This window comes from Triticum dicoccoides, chromosome 6B, assembly GCF_002162155.2.
Source record: "Triticum dicoccoides isolate Atlit2015 ecotype Zavitan chromosome 6B, WEW_v2.0, whole genome shotgun sequence".
In the NCBI taxonomy this organism is placed as follows: Eukaryota; Viridiplantae; Streptophyta; class Magnoliopsida; order Poales; family Poaceae; genus Triticum; species Triticum dicoccoides.
In genome coordinates this window covers 609,298,057-609,305,810 of record NC_041391.1, presented here as the reverse complement: position 1 = coordinate 609,305,810, position 7,754 = coordinate 609,298,057, and positions in this window count along the sequence as shown.

The window sequence follows — 7,754 nt, the reverse complement described above, 5'->3', positions numbered from 1 at the left end:
CTGGACGCGGTCCTCGGCCAAGTCCAAGGAAGAAACAGGTCGCATTCCATGTGCCCTCTGATGATGAAGCTTCTAATGATGAACTTGCAGAAATCATCAGAGACAAACAGGTGAAGGCCGCTAGAGCCAAAGGCACATCTGTGCCACTGCTTTTGGATCCAAAGAAAATCCTCGATTACATTGATCTCTGGCACAAGGATCCAAACACCCCAATGCCTGATTTTCCTCTGACTCCTGGTCAAAGTCACATGCTGACCCATTTCATCACTCAAGAGAAATGGAAGTTTGAAAAGGCAAGAGAGATCAAGAAAGCTCAATACAGAAAGGAGAAGCTCCTGAAGAAAAATGTTGTCAGAATGACACCTGAGGAACTTCTCCAGGCTCAGTCTGAGATTCAAGCCCTCAGCAAAGACTTTGATGCCTACTATGCTGATTGGCAAGGAGCCAAAGTGAGATTCATCAATCTGAAGAAGAAATTGACAAATGTTGCAGCCCCATCGCAACAAGAAAACCCTCAGGCTGCAGACTCTGCTCAGCCTGCTGAAGAACATGCCAGCATCGCTGATGACTTTCAGCCTGCTGAAGAAAATGCTAGTTCCAGGGCTGATGAAGAAATACCAGCCGCTGAAGAAATTGCCAGGGCATCCACTAGTGGTGCGCCTGAAGAAACTGAAGAGATCAGGGCAACTGCATCAGTTGCGCCTGAAGAAATTCAACCAGATTCCTCAGCTCCTCTTGCGCCTACACCAACTCCAATTCTTCCATCTGCCTATGAGGTGAAGAAGACCAAGGCTGTAGAGCGAGCTGCAGTGAAGAAAAGGAAGGCATCAGCTGCGTCAAATTCTTCGTCTGCGAAGAAAATGAAGCCAATGACCAGCTCACTTGAACATCCAATTGATGCTGTTCCAATTTCCTCCATGTCATCAAAGGAAATTGTTCCTTTTGGAGAAGACTATAAGATCCCAAGCGGATCTGATGAAGAAAAACATTCTGCTGCTTCGTCAGGGCAGATTGATGAAGAAATTGAAGTGGACGCAATCCCTTCAACGCCAGTCATTTCCTCACCTATGCCTCATTTCACAGCTGAAGAGGCTGGTGTTGAGGAAATTGAAGATGAAGATGTGGATATAGGATGCACCACACCTGTGATGAATGATGACTTTTGGGAAAGTCAGCATCCCAATACTCCTCTATTCACACCTATCCAACAGATTCCTCAGTCCCCGGCAACAACAGTTCAACTGGGCTCTGAAGAAACTCATCCCACTCCCTCTGTTCATGAAGATATTCCAGCCGCTAGTGCTGAAGAACCTGCTACTGCTGATCATCAGGTTGCACAAGAAGAGGAACCAGAAATTCCTCAGCCTGAAGAACCTGAGCTCGCGATTCCTGAGGTGGTATTGCAACTCACTGACACCCCTCTGCCAAAGCCGAAGAATCCGTTCTCAAGCAAACAGAAGTTCAAGGATGAAGACTTCTTTTCCGAGCATGTATTCTTCACTGACTACAACCCCTATGACTCTGCTCGCATAAGGAAGAGGCGTTTCTGGACTGCTAGTCAAGCCAACTTCTATTCCTCAGTGCTGTTTGACAAAGACAAAATCTTCGATCATGAACATATTCCTCACGTGGATATGGAATCTCTGCCATGCTTCGAGCCAGTCCTCAGTGTTCTTCACGATGCAGGATTACTCAATTTCTGCATTGACATCTGTGATTGGAATGAAGAACTCATTCTTCAATTCTATGCTACATTGCATATCACTGGAGACGCTGAAGATGTCAACTCATGGGTGTTGGATTGGATGACTGAAAACACTCACTACAAGGCACCAGCAACTGAATTGCTTCGTGTCCTTCCTCTCGATCCTCCCCATGACAGTGCATGTTGCATCTACGGTGATCCTGAACTGACAAATCACTATATGCAAGTGCTTATGAAGCCTTTGAAGCCAGGGCAGGCCCCACGAACCAAATTCCTCATCAAGGAATTACTCTATGTGCCTCGGACTGTCTATCGCATTTTGACGAAGACAATGAGTCCTATCAAAGGCCACGACTCAAATGATGAAGAAGTCGTTGGCATCATCAAGAATATGCTCTTCAACATCATTCATGGCGTTCCCGTCAACTTTCATGATTTCTTCATGAGGACTCTGGCAAATGTTGCTATGTCACCATTCGAGCTGAAGCCCTATGCGCCTTGGATTATGAGATTCATAAGGGTAAGATCTTCACTGAATTACAAAGCTGACACTATGAACCACGGTAGCTACTGGCCTCGCATTGAAGTCCTTAAACGGCCAGTTTCTTCATCTGATGATAAAGACAAGGCAGCTGCTGTGATCGATGAAGGCATTCGTCCATTGGATGGTCAATTTCGCCTTGCTGCATCTTACTCAACCAATGACGACTCTGCCACACATGACACTGCCGCAAACACCTCAGCCAAGCAAAATCCTCAAGCCATAGCACCCAGGGTGATGACTGACCATGAGTTACTCCTCAGTCTTCATCAGAAGGTTGATCGCAATCACAAATGGGTAAAGCGTCAGTTTGGTGCAATTCTTCACAACATGACCTCAACACACAATGAAGTGAAGAAGAACCATTACTACCTTCATGAAACCCTCAACCGCACCTGGGCTGTCCTCACTCATGTCTATAGCGCTGAAGAACTGAAGACTATGGGTCTCAACAAAGAATTTGACTGGTCTGCACCTCCTCCGAAGAAATTCAAGAGGGTCAAAGTTCCTCCACTGGTGGCCAGCTCTTATTCTTCATCGCGTGACACTGATGAGTATGAATATTTGGACGACACTGCGGCAGGCCCTGCTACAACAAACAACCCCGACAACGCTGGCGCTCCTCCATCGACTTGAAATTCTTCAGGGGCGTTAGTCCTCAGTTTCAACCCTTTTGGTCATTTGATGACAAAGGGGGAGAAATCTGAGTTAGTCTTCAAGCGGGTCTATATTAAGGGCATTTTGTTAAGTTACAACTCTTGTTCTTCTGAAACTCTTACTTGGATCGAGTTGTAATCTTAAACCCGATGGTGCGCTGATACTTTTGTTGCATTATGCTCTGAAACTTTTGATGCTTTCGGCATTCTTATTCCTCGTTAATAACATTGCACGCATGCTGAATTTCATCAGGCACCATATTTCATCATGCATTTCAAATTCTTCATATTATATATCAAATGCGTGTATGAATTACAAGATATAGGGGGAGATCTCCATGATTCAACTCTTTAAATGTGCATTGCCTCAAAAGCAAATTCCTCACTATGCACATCTTCAGGGGGAGTTCTTCTATATCTTGCAATCAAATTCCTCAATATCAGTATTTACACTTCGTATGTTTATCCCCGTTGAAAACTTAACCTATGTTGTCATCAATCACCAAAAAGGGGGAGATTGTAAGTGCATCTAGTGCCCCTTAGTGATTTTGGTGTATTGAAGACTTATAGGTTAAGGGACTGATGCGTTTGTGAGTGTACACAGGTCTATAAGTCTATGAGGAGTTTGATATTTACAGAGAAAGTCGACCCCTAAAAATGAAGTTCTTTGACTGAAGACTTTGATATTCTGAAGACTTTCTGAAGACTTTGAAAGTGAAGAAATTGGTGTGACCTTGAAGACTTAGTATTCATTTGAGGAACATGAAGCGTGAAGATTTTTGTTTTCGTAGTTTCATTTTCTCTTTCTTGAGTCATAGGAAACACCGTACTGTTAAAGGGGGTCGAGGAAATACTAAGGAAAAATTTCCATGTGATGCTCAACTCAAAATCCTACACCTACCAATCCCTTCGAGTGAAGCCTTTGGAAATCTCATACAGTTCAGTCATTTTCTTCAGTGACAGAGACGGAGTTCTTCTGGTCGCTGATGAATTTGTTCTAACTGAGGAGTTAGGAATTCGCCAGTGCGAATTGCCTACACAGTGAGGAACATGATAGCCCTAAGGAATTTGAGAGTCAAATTTCTGACCGTTGCTGTGCTGCGCGCCAGCTGTCCCAAAATATCCTATACACCTAACGGTCATATCATTGAAGGGCATTTATGTCTTATCATGTCGGGCTGCTCCCTAGGCTATAAATAGCCGCCCCCTACAACCACTAGTTGGTTGGCTGCTCCGAGAGAACTTGACACTTGTCATTTGAGAGCAACCCATCCTCCGAGGACTTTGAGCGAAAATCATCAAGTGAGGAAAACCCAAAACCAAACCCCTACAAACCCAAAGTGATTGAGCATCACTAAAGAAATTGATCCTGCGTGGATCCGACGCTTGTTACCTTTGAAGACTGTGCTTCTTCCAGACGGTTAGGCGTCATGGTCTAGAGCATCCAAGAGGAATTGTGGATCGCCGGGTGACCAAGTCTGTGAAGGTTTGGAAGTCGCCTGAAGACTTACCACGAGTGATTGGACGAGGTCTGCGTGGCCTTAGTTCAAGGAGAATACGGTGAGGACTGGGTGTCCTGAGCTGCGTGCTTAGTGACTGGGTGTCCGGGACTGCGTGTCCTCGAGTTTAAATACTCAGCCGCTCCAACCAGACGTACAACTGAGATAGTAGTTGGAACTGGTCTACCAAATCATTGTCTTCACCAACTAACTGGTTCTATTTCCTCAACCCTTTCATTTCCTCATTACTGTGTTGAGTGTTTGTTCATATCTGTGCTTGAAGACTTTGACTGAAGACTTTCTCAAATTCCTCAGTTCAATTTCTTCAGTCTGTTTGTCTTCATCTTGTGTTATCCTGTGTTTACGCTTTCGGTACTCTGTGCTAGTCTTCATTTCATCATGATGACCATGCTTGTATTCTGTTATGCTTACTTCTAAGTACTTATTCTGCTGCAAGTAGTTCTTCGCTAAGGAATTTCCTCACCAGCAAATTCCTCAATGAAGAATTCATAAAAATCACCTATTCACCCCCCTCTAGTCGATATAACGCACTTTCATATTCTCTTGTTATTGAACCATTTGATGTTTGGGGCTTTGATTATATCGGACCTTTTCCTGCCTCTAATGGTTATACACATATTTTAGTTGCTGTTGATTACATTACTAAGTGGGTAGAAGCTATTCCAACTAGTAGTGCTGATCATAACACTTATATTAAAATGCTTAAAGAAGTTATTTTTCCGAGGTTTGGAGTCCCTAGATATCTTATGACTGATGGTGGTTCACATTTTATTCATGGTGCTTTCCGTAAGATGCTTGCTAAGTATGATGTCAATCATAGAATCGCATCTCCTTATCATCCGCAGTCTAGTGGTTATGTAGAGTTGAGCAACAGAGAGCTCAAATTAATTTTGCAAAAGACTGTGAATAGATCTAGAAAGAATTGGTCCAAAAAACTTGATGATGCATTATGGGCCTATAGAATTGCATAAAAAATACTATGGGTATGTCTCCATATAAGATGGTTTATGGAAAAGCGTGTCATTTACCTCTTGAACTTGAACATAAGGCATATTGGGCTATTAAAGAGCTCAATTATGATTTCAAACTTGCCGGTGAGAAGAGGTTGTTTGATATTAGCTCACTTGATGAATGGAGAACCCAAGTGTATGAGAATGCCAAGCTATTCAAAGAAAAAGTCAAACGCTGGCATGATAAGAGGATACAAAAGCGTGAGTTTAACGTAGGAGATTATGTATTATTATTCAACTCCCGTTTAATATTTTTTGCAGGAAAATTTCTCTCAAAATGGGAAGGTCCCTATGTTATCGAGGAGGTCTATTGTTTTGGTGCCATAAAAATCAACAACTTCGAAGGCACAAGTCCAAGGGTGGTAAACGGTCAAAGAATTAAACACTATATTTTAGGTAATCCTATTAATGTTGAAACTAATATTATTGAAACCGTAACCCCTGAGGAATACATAAGGGACACTTTCCAGAACGTTCCAGACTCCGAAAGGGTATATGTATGTGGTACGGTAAGTAAACCGACTCCAAAACAACTCCAATGGCAATTTTATCAGTTTTGGATTATTTAAGAATTTTAGGAATAAAGAAGTAGTTCGAAAGGGACACGAGCCTCCCACGAGTGTGTAGGGCGCCCCCTGTCTCGTGGGCACCTCGTGTGCCTCCCGGACTCCGTTTTCTTGCACGTTACGTATTTTGGGCGGTAAAAATTCATTATATATACTCACGAAGGTTTTGACCACCGTATCACGCAAATATCCTCTATTTTCGTTTCGAGCTGTTCCTATTGCAGAATAAAGCAAGATGTCTTCTTAGGAGTCAGTTGGGGAGAGTCGGGTGTCTCACCCAACGCCAGGTCCCGGAGCAAATAGCGATGCCTATCACTTTGGACCATCAACGGAGGATGAGATGGAGGCTGATTTGAAAAGAATAGATGCCATGGAGGAGGATCAAGAAGTTACCTCTCGTCTATGAGCAGAATTCACTATGGGGGAACTACCTAGCCTGGCTGTCCCTACTTCGGTCACTCCTTCCAACTCTAGATTTCTTACTTATGACAATATGAAAAAGAGTTTCACTTGTTCTCCAGAAGCTATGCAGCATCCTTGGGTGAAAGGAGCTTTGGCCGTTACGGGCAAGCTCCGTAAAGAAATTATGGACCTCAAACAACAAGTCAATAAGCTCGAGGAGGAGAACCGTATCCTGAAGGGCATCATCGCCAAGAAGATCATAACACCAACCGTGAAGAAGGAGAAATAATCACATGGGTATGGGCACTCCCCTTGGCAACTGCCAAGCTTGGGGGAGGTGTCCCGGTATCGTATCACCATCACACTCCTATCTTTACCGCTTTATTTAGTTTGATCCTTTTAGTAGTATCTTGATCTAGTAGATTGAAGTTTCGATATCAAGTAGTTTTGAGTTTTGCATTGTGATCTCTTTTTGTAATCGAGTCCGTGAGCTATCTGTAATAAAGTTTAGTGTTGAGTCAAGGGCTTTGCTATGCTGCTATGATCTTGAGAAAGTAGAAAGAAGAATAAAAGAGTTCATATTGATCTTATTGATAGTGATAACTTCACACATAGAAAGTATGAGGCATAAAAATTGTTGAGAGTTGATGAACGTAGTTTTGGTCATCGTTGCAATTAATAGGAAGTGATAAGGAAAGAGGGGTTCACATATAAATATATTATCTTGGACACCTTTTATAATTGGGAGCACTCATTAAGTATGACATGCTAAAAGAGTTGACGTTGGACAAGGAAGACAACGTAATGGTTTATGTTTTCCGACATCTCAGTTAAAGTATATTGTCATTGACCTTCCAAACATGTTGAGCTTGCCTTTCCCCCTCATGCTAGCCAAATTCCTTGTACCAAGTAGAGATACTACTTGTGCTTCCAATATCCTTAAACCCAGTTTTGCCATGAGAGTCCACCATACCTACCTATGGATTGAGTAAGATCCTTCAAGTAAGTTGTCATGTTGCAAGCAATAAAAATTGCTATCTAAATATGTATGACTTATTAGTGCAGAGAAATTAAGCTTTGTACGAACTTGTTGTGGAAGTGATAAAAGCGACGGACTGCATAATAAAGGTCCACATACAAGGGGCAATATAAAGTGACATTCTTTTGCATTAAGATCTTATACATCAACCCTAAACGCACATGACAACCTCTGCTTCCCTCTGCGAAGGGCCTATCTTTTACTTTATGTTTTTACTCTATGCTTGAGTCAAGGTGATCCTCACCTTTCCCTTTTTCATTTTATCCTTTGGCAAGCTCCTCGTGTTTGAAAGATCATGATATACATATATCCAAT